Here is an 18,600-nt window from a genome sequence, read left to right on the forward strand (position 1 = left end):
GAAGCTAGCTATGGCCGAAAATGGGAGAAAGCTCGCCCATTTCGGCTAAGTGACCCTTTTATAGTGGCTGGCCAGGCCACGTTCGGGGGCCGAAAGTGCTTCCGCATGCATGCCATGTTCGGCGGCCGAACTTGGGTTTCGGCGGCCGAACCTGAACTTCCCTCACTCATGCTTTCGGGGGCCTAACGTGCCTCCAAAACGCATGCATGTTCGGCGGCCGAACTTGACTTTCGGCGGCCGAACCTGGGTTTTCCTCCAAAGACTTTTCATGCAAAAACTCATTAAATTTTTATATTTAAAATCATGAAATACCTTAAAACATTTTATGAAAACATGTTTCTACCCTACTAGAGGCTTCCGACATCCGAGATTCCACCGGACGGTAGGAATTCCGATACCGGAGTCTAGCCGGGTATTACAATGTGAATTCTGGCTGAGGAGCATTTCGTTCTTGGGGCATGTAGTGTTAGAGAATGGGATTGAGGTGGACCCCATGAAGACAGAAACTGTGGCTAACTGGCCTAGACCCACTTCAGTGACAGAGATTAGAAGTTTCTTGGGTTTGGCAGGTTACTACAGGAGGTTCGTTCAGGACTTCTCGAAGATAGCAGCTCCTCTGACCAGACTAACCAGGAAGAATCAGAAATTTCTGTGCACCGACCAGTGCGAAGAGAGTTTTGAAGAGCTTAAGAAGAGGTTGACTTCAGCACCAGTTTTAGCTCTGCCATCTATTGATGAGGACTTTACGGTCTTTTGTGATGCATCCCGTGTGGGACTGGGTTGTGTACTAATGCAGAATGAGAGGGTGATCGCTTATGCTTCTAGGCAGCTGAATAAGCAGGAGTTGAATTACCCCACACATGACCTGGAGATGGCAGCAGTAATCTTTGCACTCAAGATGTGGAGGCACTACCTCTATGGGGTTAAATGTGAGATCTTTACAGATCATAAAAGCCTGCAGTACATCCTGAGTCAAAGAGATTTGAACTTGAGACAGAGAAGATGGGTGGAGCTGCTGAGTGACTATGATTGCAAGATTCAGTACCATCCGGGTAAGGCGAATGTTGTGGCGGACGCCTTAAGCCGGAAATCACTCGGCAGTTTATCCCACATATCGGCAGAGAGGAGGCCAGTGGTGAAGGAGTTTTACAAGCTCATTGAGGAAGGTCTACAGATGGAGTTGTCTGGTACAGGTGCCTTGGTGGCCCAGATGAGAGTGGCACCCATGTTTCTGGAGCAGGTGGCTCAGAAACAGCATGAGGACCCGGAGTTAGTGAAGATTGCCAGGACTGTTCAGTCAGACAATGATAGTGAGTTCAGATTCGACAGCAAGGGGATCCTCTGCTATGGGAGCAGACTATGTGTACCAGATGACATAGGGCTAAAAGGAGACATTATGAGGGAGGCTCATAATGCAAGATACAGCATTCACCCCGGAGCCACCAAGATGTATCAAGATCTGAAGAAGGTTTATTGGTGGCCAGCTATGAAGAAAGAAGTGGCATAGTTCGTGTCAGCCTGCGAAGTGTGTCAGAGGGTGAAGCTGGAACATCAGAAGCCGACTGGAATGCTTAACCCGCTACCTATTCAAGAATGGAAATGGGAAAATATAGCTATGGACTTCGTAGTGGGGTTACCGGCGGCGTCCAACAGAGTGGACTCCATATGGGTGATTGTGGACAGACTCACCAAATCTGCTCACTTCATTCCTGTCAGGAGTGGCTACTCTGTGGACAAGTTGGCGCAGGTATATGTGGATGAGATCGTTAAACTACATGGGGTTCCTGTTTCGATAGTGTCAGATAGAGGGCCCCAGTTCACCTCCAGATTTTGGCGGAGTCTGCAGAACGCCATGGGTACCAGGTTGGATTTCAGTACTGCCTTCCACCCCCAGACTGATGGACAGTCAGAAAGGACCATCCAAACTATCGAGGATATGCTCAGAATGTGTGTGCTGGACTTTGGCGGTTCATGGAGGCAGCATCTACCTTTGGTGGAGTTTGCCTACAATAACAGCCATCATGCTAGCATCGGGATGGCTCCATATGAAGCTTTATATGGAAGGAAGTGCAGATCACCTGTTTGCTGGGAAGAGGTTGGAGAAAAGGCCTTGGCAGGGCCTTAGCTTGTAGAGATTACCAGCAGGGTAGTACCCATAATCAGAGAAAGAATCAAGACTGCTGCAAGCAGGCAGAAGAGTTATGCAGATGTCCGCAGAAGGCAGTTAGAGTTTCAGGAGGGGGATCTGGTATTGCTCAAGGTGTCTCCTATGAAGGGAGTGGTTTGCTTCGGGAAGAAAGGTAAAGTAGCCCCACGATACATCGGACCCTTTGAAATCTTGCAAAAGATTGGGAATGTGTCGTACAAGCTGGATTTACCTGCTTCAATGGAAAGAATCCATCCGGTTTTCCATGTTTCAATGTTGAGGAAGTTTGTGTCAGATCCGAGCAAGGTTCTTAGTGAGCCTGATGTGGAGGTCCAAGAGGACCTCACCTATGTTGAACAGCCAATACGGATCATAGACACCCAGATCAGAAAGCTAAGGAACAAGGAAATCCCGATGGTGAAAGTCCTGTGGAACCACCACAATTTGGAGGAATGTACTTGGGAGACACGGGAGTCTATGCTCCAGCAGTACCCTCATCTCTTTTAAGGTTAGATCTCTATGTGTTTATGTGCTATGTATGTATGTTATGTTTTATGCCATGCTATGTGTGCTAGTTGAGGTACATTCGGGGACGAATGTTCTTAAGGGGGGGAGAATGTAATATCCGGCTAGACTCCGGTATCGGAATTCCTACCGTCCGGTGGAATCTCAGATGTCGGAAGCCTCTAGTAAGGTAGAAACATGTTTTCATAAAATGTTTTAAGGTATTTCATGGTTTTAAGTAAAATGGAAATGAGTTTTTGCATTAAAACAACCTTGGAGGAAAACTCAAGTTCGGCCGCCGAACCTCAAGTTCGGCCGCCGAACATGAATGCCTTCGGGAGCACCTTTAGGCCCCCGAAAGCACAAGTGAGGGAAGTCCAGGATCGGCCGCCGAACCTCAAGTTCGGCCGCAGAACATGGCATGCATGCGGAGGCACATTCGGCCCCCGAACGTGGCCTGGCCAGCCACTATAAAAGGGTCCCTTAGCCGAAAATGGGCGAGCTTTTCCCCATTTTCGGCCAAGGTGAGCTTTCCGCCGCCCCTCACCGATCTTTGATGTTTTTCCTCTAGATCTTTCAAGTTTTTCACTTGTTTTAACTTCGTTTTGAAGATTTGAGCTTTTGAGCAAAGTTTTGGGAGCTTTGAGGTTCAAGAACTCGAATCTCTTCCAACTCCAAGTTTGGTCGCCTCTACTCTCGATCTTCAAGAGGTAAGAGTCGATCTCTAGCTTATAGTATGTTTTAAGTAAGTTTTATGAAGTTCATGGGGGTAGAATGCATGTTTAGGTCATAGTTATGTTTATGGGTTTTTGGTGTGATTTTTGAACAATGTGAGTTGCTTGTGTGTTGTAGTTGGGGTTTTTGATGGTTTGATGCCCCTAGGAACTTGTATGTTTGCTTGTGTATGTTTGAGAATGTTGTAGAATAGGTTTATGCATGTTTGGATGAGATTGGAGGCACAAATGCATAAGGGAGCTGAGTTTCTGCCATTCTGGGAGAAACCAGGTTCGGCAGCCGAAGGAACTGTCGGCCGCCGAACGTGCTTGTGGAGGCAGCCTTCGGCTGCCGAAGCTTGCCCCCGAAAGGAGACTTTCGTCTCTGTCTGGGACTTTCGGCCGCCGAAAGTGCCGCCGAACATGCATGAGTTTCACCTCTGTCTGGGAGTTTCGGCCGCCGAAGGTGCCGCCGAACCTGCCTGACTTTCGGCTCTGGAGGGACTTTCGGCCGCCGAACCTGCCGCCGAAAGTGCCCTGTCCAGCCCTTTCTTGCATGTTTCTCTATGATTATTTCATGATGTTTTAGGGGGTTTTTGGGAACAGTTTAGAGTTATGTTCATGTATGTTTGGTCCCTCATTTGAGTCCACCTGTGTAGGTTCGGACCCGAGGAACCGAGGACCCCAGCGGTGAGTCTGTTGCCCCAGTGTCTGGTCGGAGCTACCCAGAGGTGAGTGGAATAACCTATTATGTTTTAAAGCAAATAATGTACTTTTTAGCATGTTTCATGCATCATGAATGCCATGTGATGAATTAGGTTGCTTGCATTAGAATTCACGAATATGTTGCATTGCATATGTTAAATGTTGATGTGGATGAATGTTGGATGATCCATAGCCCTCGATCTATGATATGACGATGTGATATGTACGGTATGGAATGTAAGACCAGTGGGACCCATTCTACGTTCGCTGGCACTATGTAAGGGAAAGACCAGGACCCATTCTACGTTCTGGCACAGTTGGACACTGTTGTGTTATGATATGTTATGTAAGGGAAAGACCAGGACCCATTCTACGTTCTGGCACAGTTGGACCATGTAGAGGGCTATTGGTGACAAATTCATCCTTGATGTGATTAGCTGTGATCTGATGCATTCCATGATCCATATGATTTAAATGTTTTTATTATTCTACTCACTGGGCTCTAGTAGCTCACCCCTCTCCCATTTCCCCAGGATTGCAGGTACAGGGTAGACCAGGAGGTTTACAAGAGTAATGAAGTCTGATTTATGTAATAGATAGTGTGGACATGATAAATGTATTAATGTTATGTAAAGTACAGTTTCAGTCATGTAATGATATTGAGGATTAGATATTGTGCTTGACATTGTGTATGAGGTATCCCTTTTATTACATGATCAAAAATGTTTTATAATGTTCATGAAAGCCAACTCATCTCATGTTGTATCGCCCGTTGGGGCATTGATGAGATCCCACAGAGGGATCACGATTATGATTATGACTATGTACATGTATGTTCAGGTTGAGTTGGATGTTTGAAGGAAAAGTTTTAAATTTTTATGCATGTTGTTGATCATGTATGGGATTAAACAGGTTTTCAGGTTGCATGTTAGGCTTGCTACGGGTCCCGGCGGCCTTAAGCCGATCTGGATCCTAGCGCCGGTAGCGGTCCGATTTTTGGGTCGTTACAGCCGACCTTGTGGTTCTAGATTTGACAGACTTTGACGTCATTCTAGGGATGGATTGGCTATCTACCCATGGTGCTACCTTGGACTGCAGGGACAAGGTAGTCAGGTTCAGAGATCAGAACGGGTCAGAGGTCGTCTTCAGAGGAGACAAGAGGGGTACACCTAGAGGTCTGATATCAGCTCTTCAGGCTCGTAGGTTGCTTAGGAAGGGATGTCAGGGGTATTTGGCTCATGTGAGAGAGCTTAGTAGTCAGGTCAGGGAGCCAGCCTCGGTGCCAGTTGTCAGAGAGTTTCAGGATGTCTTTCCAGATGAGCTTCCAGGTTTACCACCTGCTAGGGAGATAGAGTTCGAGATAGAGTTGATGCCTGGAACTAGACCGATCTCTATCCCTCCCTACAGGATGGCCCCAGCTGAGTTGAAGGAGTTGAAAGAGCAGTTGCAAGAGCTGGTAGAAAAGGGCTTCATCCGACAGAGTACCTCACCTTGGGGTGCTCCAGTCTTGTTTGTAAAGAAGAAAGATGGGTCCCTCAGACTTTGTATCGACTACAGGCAGTTGAACAAAGTCACTACCAAGAATAGGTACCCTCTGCCAAGGATCGATGATCTATTCGACCAGCTAGCAGGAGCGGGTTGTTTCTCCAAAATAGATCTAAGATCGGGGTACCATCAGCTAAGGATAAGGGATGAAGACGTGCCAAAGACAGCTTTCAGGACCAGATATGGGCATTTTGAGTTCCTTGTGATGCCGTTCGGGTTAACCAACGCCCCTGCAGCATTCATGGATCTCATGAACAGAGTATTTAGCCAATACCTGGATCACTTTGTTATTGTCTTCATAGATGATATCTTAGTGTATTCCAGGAACGCAGAGGAGCATGCCCATCATCTGAGGTTGGTTCTGCAGACCTTGAGGGAACATGGCTTGTATGCCAAGTTCTCTAAGTGTGTCTGGCTGAGGAGCTTTTCATTCTTGGGGCATGTAGTGTCAGAAAATGGAATAGAGGTGGACCCCAAGAAGGTAAAAGCTGTGGCTAACTGGCCTAGACCCACGACAGTAACAGAGATTAGGAGTTTCTTGGGTTTGGCAGGTTACTACAGGAGGTTCGTTCAGGACTTCTCAAAGATTGCAGCTCCTCTGACCAGGTTAACCAGGAAGAATCAGAAGTTTGTGTGGACCGACCAGTGCGATGAGAGTTTTGAAGAGCTTAAGAGGAGGTTGACTTCGGCACCAGTGTTAGCTTTGCCAACTAGCAGTGAGGACTTCACGGTCTTTTGTGATGCGTCCCGAGTGGGACTGGGTTGTGTGTTAATGCAGAATGAGAGGGTGATTGCTTATGCTTCTAGGCAGCTGAAGAAGCATGAGTTGAATTACCCCACACATGACCTGGAGATGGCAGCAGTAATCTTTGCACTCAAGATGTGGAGACACTACCTCTATGGGGTTAAATGTGAGATCTTTACGGATCATAAGAGTCTGCAGTACATCCTGAGTCAAAGAGATTTGAACTTGAGACAGAGAAGATGGGTGGAGCTGCTGAGTGACTATGATTGCAAGATTCAGTACCATCCGGGTAAGGCGAATGTTGTGGCAGACGCCTTAAGCCAGAAATCACTCGGCAGTTTATCCCACATATCGGCAGAGAGGAGGCCAGTGGTGAAGGAGTTTTACAAGCTCGTTGAGGAAGGTCTTCAATTGGAGTTGTCTGGTACAGGTGCTTTGGTAGCCCAGATGAGAGTGGCACCCGTGTTTCTGGAGCAGGTGGCTCAGAAACAGCTTGAGGACCCAGAGTTAGTGAAGATTGCCAGGACTGTTCAGTCAGGCAAAGATAGTGAGTTCAGATTCGACAGCAAAGGGATCCTCTGCTATGGGAGCAGACTATGTGTACCAGATGACATAGGGCTAAAAGGAGACATTATGAGAGAGGCTCATAATGCAAGATACAGCGTTCACCCCGGAGCCACAAAGATGTATCAAGATTTGAAGAAGGTTTATTGGTGGCCAGCTATGAAGAAAGAAGTGGCACAGTTTGTGTCAGCCTGCGAAGTGTGTCAGAGGGTGAAGCTAGAACATCAGAAGTCGGCTGGAATGCTTAACCCGCTACCTATTCCAGAGTGGAAATGAGAAAATATAGCTATGGACTTCGTAGTGGGGTTACCGGCGGCGTCCAACAGATTGGACTCCATATGGGTGATTGTGGACAGACTCACCAAATCTGCTCACTTCATCCCTGTCAGGAGTGGCTATTCTGTGGACAAGTTGGCGCAGGTGTATGTCGATGAGATCGTCAGACTGCATGGGATTCCTGTTTCGATAGTGTCAGATAGAGGGCCCCAGTTCACCTCCAGATTTTGGCGGAGTCTGCAGAATGCCATGGGTACTAGGTTGGATTTCAGTACTGCCTTCCACCCCCAGACTGATGGACAGTCAGAAAGGACCATCCAGACTATCGATGATATGCTCAGAATGTGTGTACTGGACTTTGGCGGTTCTTGGAGGTAGCATCTACCTTTGGTGGAGTTTGCCTACAATAACAGCCATCACGCTAGCATTGGGATGGCTCCATATGAAGCTTTGTATGGGAGGAAGTGCAGATCACCTGTTTGCTGGGAAGAAGTTGGAGAAAAGGCCTTGGCAGGGCCTGAGCTAGTAGAGATTACCAGCAGGGTAGTACCCATAATCAGAGAAAGGATCAAGACTGCTGCAAGCAGACATAAGAGTTATGCAGACATCCGCAGAAGACAGTTAGAGTTTCAGGAGGGGGATTTGGTATTGCTCAAGGTGTCTCCTATGAAGGGAGTGGTTCTCTTCGGGAAGAAAGGTAAACTAGCCCCACGATACATCGGACCCTTTGAAATCTTGCAAAAGATTGGGAATGTGTCGTACAAGCTGGATTTACCTGCTTCAATGGAAAGAATCCATCCGATTTTCCATGTTTCGATGTTGAGGAAGTTTGTGTCAGATCCGAGCAAGGTTCTTAGTGAGCCTGATGTGGAGGTCCAAGAGGATCTCACCTATGTTGAACAGCCAGTACGGATCATAGACACCCAGATCATAAAGCTAAGAAACAAGGAAATCCCGATGGTGAAAGTCCTGTGGAACCACCACAATTTGGAAGAATGCACTTGGGAGACACGGGAGTCTATGCTCCAGCAGTACCCTCATCTCTTTTAAGGTTAGATCTCTATGTGTTTATGTGCTATGTATGTATGTTATGTTTTATGCCATGCTATGTGCTAGTTGAGGAACATTCGGGGACGAATGTTCTTAAGGGGGGGAGAATGTAATACCCGGCTAGACTCCGGTATCGGAATTCCTACCGTCCGGTGGAATCTCGGATGTCGGAAGCCTCTAGTAGGGTAGAATCATGTTTTCATAAAATGTTTTAAGGTATTTCATGGTTTTAAGTAAAATGGAAATGAGTTCTTGCATAAAAACAACCTTAAAGGAAAACTCAGGTTCGGCCGCCGAACCTCAAGTTCGGCCGCCGAACATGCATGCCTTCAGGAGCGCTTTTAGGCCCCCGAAAGCATAAATGAGGAAAGTCCAGGTTCGGCCGCCAAACCTCAAGTTCGGCCGCCGAACATGGCATGCATGCGGAGGCACGTTCGGCCCCCGAATGTGGCCTGGCCAGCTACTATAAAAGGGTCCCTTAGCCGAAAACGGGCGAGCTTTTTCCCCATTTCCGGCCAAGGTGAGCTCTCCGCCGTCCCTCACCGATCTTGAGTTCTTTCCTTCTAATCCTACTCGATTTTCATGAGTTTTTACTTTGTTTTGAAGATTTTCAAGCTTTGAGCAAAGTTTTGGAGTTTTGAGGTTCAAGGGAACTCAACCCCTCCCATCTCCGAGTTTAGGTCGTCTCTCTCTCGATCTCCACGAGGTAAGAGCCGATCTTAAGCTCATTGCATGTTTTAAGTAAGTTTTAAGTGGATCTATGGGGTAGAATGCATGTTTAGCTCATGGTTAGGTTTATGGGTTTTATATGTGTTTATGAACAATGTGAGTTGCTTGTTGTGTTGTAGTTGGGGTTTTTGTTGGTTTGATGCCCCTAGGAACTTGTATACTTGTTTGTGTATGTTTGGGAATGTTGTAGAATAGGTTTATGCTTGATTGGATAGTTTTGGAGGCAAATGTGCATAGAAGAGCTGAGTTTCTGCCACTAAGGGAGAAACCAGGTTCGGCAGCCGAAGGAAATTTTGGCCGCCGAACATGCTTGTGGAGGCAACCTTCGGCTGCCGAAGCTTGCCCCCGAAAGGAGACTTTTGTCTCTGTCTGGGAGTTTCAGCTGCCGAAAGTGCCGCCGAACATGCATGAGTTTCGCCTCTGTCTGGGAGTTTCGGCCGCCGAACCTGCCTGACTTTCGGCTCTGGAGGGACTTTCGGCCGCCGAACCTGCTGCCGAAAGTGCCCTGTTCAGCCCTCTCTTGCATGTTTTTCTATGATTGTTTCATGATGTTTTAGGGGGTTTTTGGGGAGTAGTTTAGAGTTATGTTCATGTATGTTTGGTCCCTCATTTGAGTCCACCTGTGTAGGTTCGGACCCGAGGAACCGAGGACCCCAGCAGTGAGTCAGCTGCTCCAGTGTCTGGTCAGAGCTACCCAGAGGTGAGTGGAATATCTCATTATGTTTTAAAGCAAATGATGGACTTTTTAGCATGTTTCACGCATTATGAATGCCATGAGATGTACTAGGTTGTTTGCATTAGAATTCACGAATATGTTGCATTGCATACTTTATTGTTTATTGATGTGGATGAACGTTGGATGATCCAAAGCCCTCGATCTATGATATGACGATGTGATATGTACGGTACGGAATGTAAGACCAGTGGGACCCATTCTACGTTCGCTGGCACCATGTAAGGGAAAGACCAGGACCTATTCTACGTTCTGGCACAGTTGGACTGTTATGTTATGCTATGTTATGTAAGAGAAAGACCAGGACCCATTCTATGTTCTGGCACAGTTGGACTGTTATGTTATGCTATGTTATGTAAGAGAAAGACCAGGACCCATTCTACGTTCTGGCACAGTTGGACTATGTAGAGGGCTATTGGTGACAAGTTCATCCTTGATGTGATTAGCTGTGATGTGATGCATTCCATGATGCCATATGATTTAAATGTTTTTATTATTCTGCTCACTGGGCTCTAGTAGCTCACCCCTCTCCCATTTTCCCCAGGATTGCAGGTACAGGGTAGACCAGGAGGTCCGTAAGAGTAACGAAGTCATGTGTATGTAATAGATAGTGTGGACATGATAAATGTATTAATGTTATGTAAAAGTACAGTTTTAGTCATGTAATTACTTTGAGGATTAGAGGTTGTGCTTGACTATATGTATAAGATATCCCTTTTAATACATGATCTTAGATATTTTATGATGATTATGCAAACCAACTCAACTTATGATGATTGGGGCATTGATGAGATCCCACAGAGGGGGGTCATGATTATGTTTATGTTTATGTATAGTGCATGCACAGGTTGAGTTTGGTGTATGAACGAAAGAAAAGTTTTAAATTTTTATGTATGTTGTTGATCATGTATGGGATTAAGCAGGTTTTCAGGTTGCATGTTAGGCTTGCTACGGGTCCCGGCGGCCTTAAGCCGACCTGGATCCTAGCGCCGGTAGCGGTCCGATTTCCGGGTCGTTACACTTTCGGAGGCAGGGTTCGGCGGTCGAAAGTCCTTCCAGAGCCGAAAGTCACCCACTTTCGAGGGCAAGTTCAGCGGCCGAAACTCTCCTCTAGAGTCGAAAGTCCAAACTTTCGAGGGCAAGTTTAGGCGGCCTAAAGCTGCCTCTAGGCAGGTTCGGCGGCCGAACCTGGGCTCTCCCAAATTGCAGAACCCGATTCTGCCTTGCATTTCCAGCCATCCACAACACCCCAACATGCATCCAACTATACTAAAACATGCATATACACCTTTTCAAGCATTTAGGGGCTTAAAACTAGGCTAAACCCCAACAAACATCACATAGCATACATTTGAGCATAGAACTAACATAAACCCTAATATTCTACATCTACTCTAAAGCAAGCATCAAAACCCTTAACCCCTTCTTAAAACTTACTTAAAATATGAAAGAAGAGAAGGATCTATACTTACCTCTTGAAGATCGAGAGGAGATGTGATCCCAAACTTGGAGATGTGGAGGAACGAGCTCCGGGGGTCTCCAAGTTTCAAAACTTAAATCTTGAGCTCAAAAATCTTCAAAACCAAGTAAAAACTCATTAAAACTTGAAGGGATTGAAGGAAAATAACAAATCAACCATGGAAGGGCGAAATCTCACCTATGCCCGAAAATAGAAAGAGAAAACTCGCCCATTTTCGGACAAGGGGCCTTTTATAGGTGGTTGGCCAGACCACCTTCGGGGGCCAAAAGAGCTTCCGCAAGCTCCCCATGTTCGGCGGTCGAACCTGAGTTTTCCTCCTTGGTCTTTTTTTTTTTCAAAAACTCATTTTTTTTCTTCATTAAAACTATAAAAACATGTAAAAACATTTTATAAAAACATATTTTACCCTTCTAAAGGGTTCCCACATCCGCGATTCCGCCGGAAGGTAGGAATTTCGATGCCGGGGTCTAGTCGGGCATTACACACATCTATTTGATTAATCCCTAAGTAGAAGCTGACAAACATATTATATTAAGGTCTTATTTATATCAATATGTTAAGTAACATATGGAATGTGAAATTGTTAATTTAGTTAATACTCAACTCTTATTTTATTATAACATTTACTATTATCACTACAAGAAAATTAGAAATTAGGGACATTGTTTAAGCAACAACGTCTCTAGAGGTAACTTTTTAGAGACATTTGTTTAATAAATATTCCTGACTAGTAATCTTTTGTGACATTCCTCCAAAACAGTACTACAGTTTAGGTACATGAAACACAATGTCCTTAAATTGTACTTTATTTGTGATATTTGTCCTAAATATTCGTAAAAGATTATTAATTTTTCCTCCACCTACTTGGTATTGGCGCCAAAAGCTCTAGAGATGTTTTGATTTCATTCGTGAAAGGTAATTTATTTATTACATTATGTAAAATGTCTCTGTAAATTGATTAATTTTTCCTCCAACAATTTCATATTGACACTAATACTTATAGAGACATTTCTATTTCATCAGCAAAAAGTTGATAAATATTGATGACCATAAAACTACCATATTGGTAACTTATTTGTGGTATTTTCATGAAAATATTTCTGAAAAATAATTAATTTTTCTTACCAATAACGAAACCAAAAAAGCCACAATATGATAATTTATTTATGACAATTAGCGAAAACGTCCTTATAAATTAATTAATTTTCTCTCCATCGATTTTTATTAGTGCCAATATTTATAGAGACATTCTTATTTTGTCCATAAAAGGTTAACCACTAGTGATAGTCAAAAGATATCCCACATTGATAATTTTTTTATGACATTTCGCGAAAACATCCCTGAAAAATGATTAATTTTCTCTTTACACATTTCTTAATTCATTTATAAAAGGTTAACTAATAGTGACGATTTAAAAACGTCACATCATGGTAATTTATTTGTGATATTCCGCAAAAACAACCTTGTAAAATGATTAATTTCTCCCACCAAGTTCACATTAGTGCTAATACTTATAGACACATTTCTCATTCATTTGTAAAAGGTTGACTAATAACGGCAACATAAAAAGTTCTAGAATGGTAATTTATTTATGATAATTCGTAAGAACATACTTGAAAGGTGATTAATTTTTTCTTACCTATTTTTGTATTAGCATTGATACTTATAGAGACATTTCAAATTTGTCTATACAAGGTTAACCACTTGCGACGACCTAAAAATATTACAATATGATAATATATTTGTGACATTCTGTGAAAACATTCCTATAAAATGATTAAATTTTCCTCCATTAATTTCGTATTGGTGTAAATACTTAGACATTTCTATTTCGTTTATAAAATGTTGATCAATAGAGATTACCTAAAAATGTCTTAAAATGATAACTTGTTTGTGACAATTCTCGAAAGGGATAATGATAAAAAAAACCCTTTGCAATATTCGTGTTTTCAAGATATACTTCAAATTGTAAAAGTTAACTGTAATACCCGGCTAGATTCCAGCATCGGAATCCCTACCTTCCGGCGGAATCTCCGTTGGAATCTGGAATTTTGATGATGCCAGAGTCTTATAGAGGGTTAAAATGTGGTTTCTAAAATGTTTTTACAGATTTCATGGTTTTAAATGAAAAAGAATTGAGTTTTGAAAAGAAAAGATCAAGGAGGCATTTGCCAGGTTCGGCCGCCGAAAGTAAAGTTCGGCCGCCGAACATGGGAAGGTTTCGGGAGTGCCTTTGGCCTCCGAAAACCTTGTTTGAATGAACCAAGGTTCGGCCGCCGAACCTCAAGTTTGGCCGCCAAACGTGCATGAGTTTAGGGGTCACGTTAGGCTGCCGAAAGTGGTTCAGCAGGCCAACTATAAAGGGCCCTCAGATCGGAAATGGGCGAGTTTTCTCCCTATTCTCGAGCTCAGGTGAGTCTTGGTCCTCCTTTGGTCGTTTTCATATTTTCTCTACCCATCCCTCAAGTTTTTCATGAGATCTACCTTTGTTTTGAAGTTTTGAAGCCCAAATAGAAGTTTTGGAGTTTGGAGGCTTTTGGAGCTTGGATTCTCCACACCTCCGAGTTAGAGATCGCACCACCTCTCGATCTTCAAGAGGTAAGTGTAGATCCTTGCTTTCCTAGTGTTTTACTGAAGTTTTAAGTAAGTTTAATGATGTTTTGATGGTTGAGTATGGGTAGATATGCATGTTAGGGTTTATGTGGGTTTTGTGCCCAATGTGTGTTCATGTGATGTTGTGTTGAAGGTTTGAGCTAGTTTATGCATGTGGGAGAGTGTATGCATGATTGGGAAAGAGTAAGTGAGAGTATGGGTGGTTTTGATGGTTTTGGCCTATGTGGGTCATAAGCTATCTATGTATGCTTTTGATGTTGTCTTTGGAGTTTAATCAAGTTGTTAAGCTCCTTTATGCATGGTTAAGGGCTAATGCTTGGTTTTAAGAAGTTGGGTGCTTGTTTTGGGGTGTTTGAAATGGTTTGGGAGGCTATTGGTGCATGAGGCTGAGTTCTGGATGAACTCAGGTTCGGCCGCCGAACTTGCCTATGGATGCATGGATTGGCCGCCAAACCTTGCCCCCGAAAGTTGTGCTTCGGAGCTGGAGCAGACTTTTGGCCGCCGAAAGTGCCTGACTTTCATCTCTGGAAAGAGGGTTCGGCCGTCGAAGGTGCCCCCGAACCTGCATGACTTTCTTCTCTGGAAGGGACCTTCGGCCGCCGAAAGTGCCACCGAAAGTGCCCTGTCCAGCCCTTTCATGAGTGTTCTGTATGCATGCTTCTATGATGTTTTAGGGGGTTTTTGGGGAGTTGTTTATGAGTTGTTTAGAGTGTGTTTGGCACCTCACTGGAGTCCACCTGTGTAGGATCGGACCCGAGGAACCGAGGTGTTTAGCAGTGTCAGCCGTTTCAGAGTCGACCTAGAGCTAGTCAAAGGTGAGTGGGACTAAACCTTATGTTTTAAAATAAATCAAATGTTAAGCATGTTCATGCATCATGACTACCATGTTATGTAATAGGTTGTTCGCACTAGAATTCACGAATATGATGCATTGCATAATATGTTGTTGATGTGGATGAATGTTGGATGACCCTCTAGCCCTCACTATGATAGGATATGATGATGACATGATATGAGATAGAAAGACCAGGTCGCCCCTGGCACTATGTTTATGTAAGCGAACACTAGGTGAGGCCTAATCGCCCCTGGTGTAGTCGGACATGTTATGATATGAGTTATGTAAGCGAATACTAGGTGAGGCCTCATCGCCCCTGGTATAGTTGGACATGTAACGATATGTAGAGGGCTATTGGTGACAAATTTATCCTTGATGTGATATGTTTGTGATGTGATGCATTCCATGATAGCACATTTTAAAAATGAACTGTTTTCTTTATGGTTTCTGCTCACTGGGCTTTATAGCTCACCCCTCTCCCCTAACCCCAGGTATGCAGGGTCGGAGATAGTTCAGGAAGTCACCAGGCCATGGCTATGGTTATGCTATGTAATAGAATAGTAGAGGACATGATGTAATGTAAGTTTATGTAGCGATGAAAAAGAGTTGTATTGTAAAATGATGTTATGTAATATGTTCAGAGTTATAGTACTGTGCTTGGCCCGAGTTGGATAATCCCTTTATACATGAGTTTTATTTTTATGTTAATGTATGTGTTGGACCAAGTTTGACATAGGGTATGCTGACCCTAGGGGTTCTATGAGTTCAGTTATAGTGCATACACAGGTCAAGCTGGTTAAAGGTAAACTTTTAAATGTTTTATGGAAATGTTTGTTCATGTTTGGGGATTATACCGACTGTACAGGATGCATAGTAGGCTTGCTACGGGTCCCGGCGGCCTTATGCCGATCTGGATCCTAGCGCCGGTAGCAGTCCGGTTTTCAGGTCGTTACATTAACTAGTATACCCTAAATTAACCATCTAAATTTATTTATACCCTACCATTAACTTTGACGATTAAATCTAATGGAAATTCTGTGTCATCATCCTAGTCAGCACCAAAAAATTAATATTTTAATATAACCCAAATTAGATAATTGTAAAAAAAAATCTAAACTTCACCAATTTCAATAATTATATTTTAAATTTTATTTTTAACAAATATACCCCAAATCAGTTTTTCGATTTGCTTTGATTTTTAATATTGATTCTGTTTATTTATAATTTCGGATTACATATTTCATAGAGCTGATAACTGATATTTTTTTTAATGACAAGTGCAACTTTTTGTATAATTATAAGTCACAAGTGTTGTAATAACATTATCTTTAGTAAATAAAAAATTATAATTTTGACTATCTAGAAATATATTATCCGAAATTACAAATAAACTAAATTAACATTAAAAATCAAATCAAGTCGGAAAACTAATTTAAAGTATATTTGTTAAATGAATTTAGGATATAATTATTGAAATTGATAAAGTTGAGTTTTTTTATAATTATTTATTTTAATTTATTTTAAAATATTAATTTTTAGTACTGACTTGGACGATGACGTGATATTCCGTTAGATTTAACAACCAAACTTAATTATAGAGTATAAATAAATTTAAGTGATTAGTTTATAGTGTATTAGTTAACTTTTATAATTTTGGATATATCTATTAAACTATGAATTGTTTAGAGTTTATTTGGCCATTATCCCTTCTAAAAAATATTAGTGTAAAATGAATAATTTTTGCTCCCCTAATTATGTATTGACGCCAATACTCATTGAGACATTTGTATTTCATGGTTAAAATGTCAACTAACAATGATGATATAAAAATGTCTCAAAATACTAATTTATTTATGATATTCTGCAAAAATATTTTTGAAAAAAGATTAATTTTTCTCTAATTTTATATTGGCAACAAGATCTATAAAGGTGTTTTTATTGTCTATAAAATTTTGGCTAAAAGTCCAAATATACTCTTAAACTTTGAATCAAGGATCAAATATGCCCAAATTACTTTTTCGGCCTAATGTGCCCACAACTATCCATTTAAGGCCAAATCAATCCTCTATTGTCAGAAGTTTTGCGGTTGCACGTACAAAAATAAATTAAAAGAAATTGAAAAAATAAATTTAATATTAGTTTGATAAAGTTAAAAGTTTTTTTTTTCTCAAAAAAACTCTCTCTATCACTTTTTTTTCTCTCATTAAAAAAATTATTATTGCTTGTAGCTACCACTCCTGATTAATATTTTGCTTTTGATGAAAAAATGAGATTCAAGTTTCATTTCAATCGTAGATAGAACTAAACAACCAAAATGTTAACACAAATCTATCCCGTTCAACCCTACACTATTCAACTCATGCAAAGATCTTAGATGCAAAGTGAAATGATAGTTTTATTAAGACATGAAAATGCTAGAATAATTTAAGTTTAAATATGGGCTTAGTCATAAAATCACCCTAGGTAGATGCTCAACAATTGATTCAATGCTAAAGAAGTAGTGCATGTGATACTCTACTTTTTATTGTGACAAACATGCTCCATTGTTGCTCACCAAATGAAATCTTAATTAACTTTATCTTGCATCCACCAACTATTTCATTGTAGTCTTCCTAAAAAAGTATGATTCATCTGTCTCTTTCTCGATAGCATTTAATTTCCATTGTAGAACTTGATTGCGCTGAATAGTTCTATCCTTCACAATGAGTTCATCAAAGCCAGCATCCCCAAGCATTTGCCCATATGTTTTTAGATCATGAAGATTATAGCCTCTCCACTTAATATATTTTGAAAATTCTGGTGATGTTGTTCAAGCACTCTTGCAATAATCATTAATTAAAACTTTATCTTCAAGCTTCAACCACTTGAAAAATAATCTAAACAATGCAAGTTTATTTTGAATGTGCAAAATAGCATCATGGCTGTAGATAACATTAAATCAGTTGTCAAATTTATTTTACGAGAAAAAAAGGGATAGGAGCTACTCTATTATGATAAAAAATAACAGAGCAAAATAGAGGAGGTGAGCAAAGCAAGTTTTGATTGGTACATTAAAGTCCATTGTTAAAAAAATATTTTATTATTTTTAATTGTATAATTATTGAAAATCATAAAAACCTATCGAGGGATATGCAATCCATTCAAAGAAATATTATTAGAATGGATTTGCACATATAGTTCAACCAACATGCATACAAACCATGAAAGAATAAGCATGTTAATTTAAAATTATTAGTATAAAAAATTTGTTTCAAGACCTACCAATAATTTATAACTGTTGTAATAAAATCATTGACTTGGGAGATTAACTGACATGACTCATATAAAAAGTATGAATCATGTTTTGGATATTCATATTAGCCGCTTTTCTAGATCTCTTGTGCTATTCATAATACCTATTTTGTTAGTCCTGCAAAGGATCTGAAATATTGTCTACGTTAGGTCTACTCATGTTCATTATGTAGTGGTCCCTATCTTTCCCTTTTTAATAGGAACACCTTCCAATGCTAATTTGTTCAAGAAATCGAAATCGATAACAAATTAATAAGTCAGATATTTGACTCAGTTCTCTTTTTCTCCTCTAAAAAATGGTTGTATAGTTATTAATCCAATAACCTTAGCGACTTGAAAATGTGAAGTAACAATTTTGTTAATTATTATGGATTTATGAACTAGTAAGCAACATTCTTGTTAAAATGTGAAGCATAACTCTTGTTTGAGGAATTAAAGAGTTCATATCTTATTTTTCTCTTTTCAAAAGTTCTTTGTTGTTAATTATTATAAAATTGATATGACACTGTAGCCACTTCTTTTTTTGAAAGCGTGCAATACACATACCTCATTTCTAATAAAAGAAAGAGTGATTTGATCTTAAATTGATAGTTCTGAGTATAATAGGACTAACAAAATTAATTAATTTAAGGATATATTTGGACTTTTCTTCTGTAAAATTTTATAATCAA

The sequence above is a fragment of the Manihot esculenta genome, chromosome 6 (genome assembly GCF_001659605.2).
Source record: "Manihot esculenta cultivar AM560-2 chromosome 6, M.esculenta_v8, whole genome shotgun sequence".
Lineage (NCBI taxonomy): Eukaryota > Viridiplantae > Streptophyta > Magnoliopsida > Malpighiales > Euphorbiaceae > Manihot > Manihot esculenta.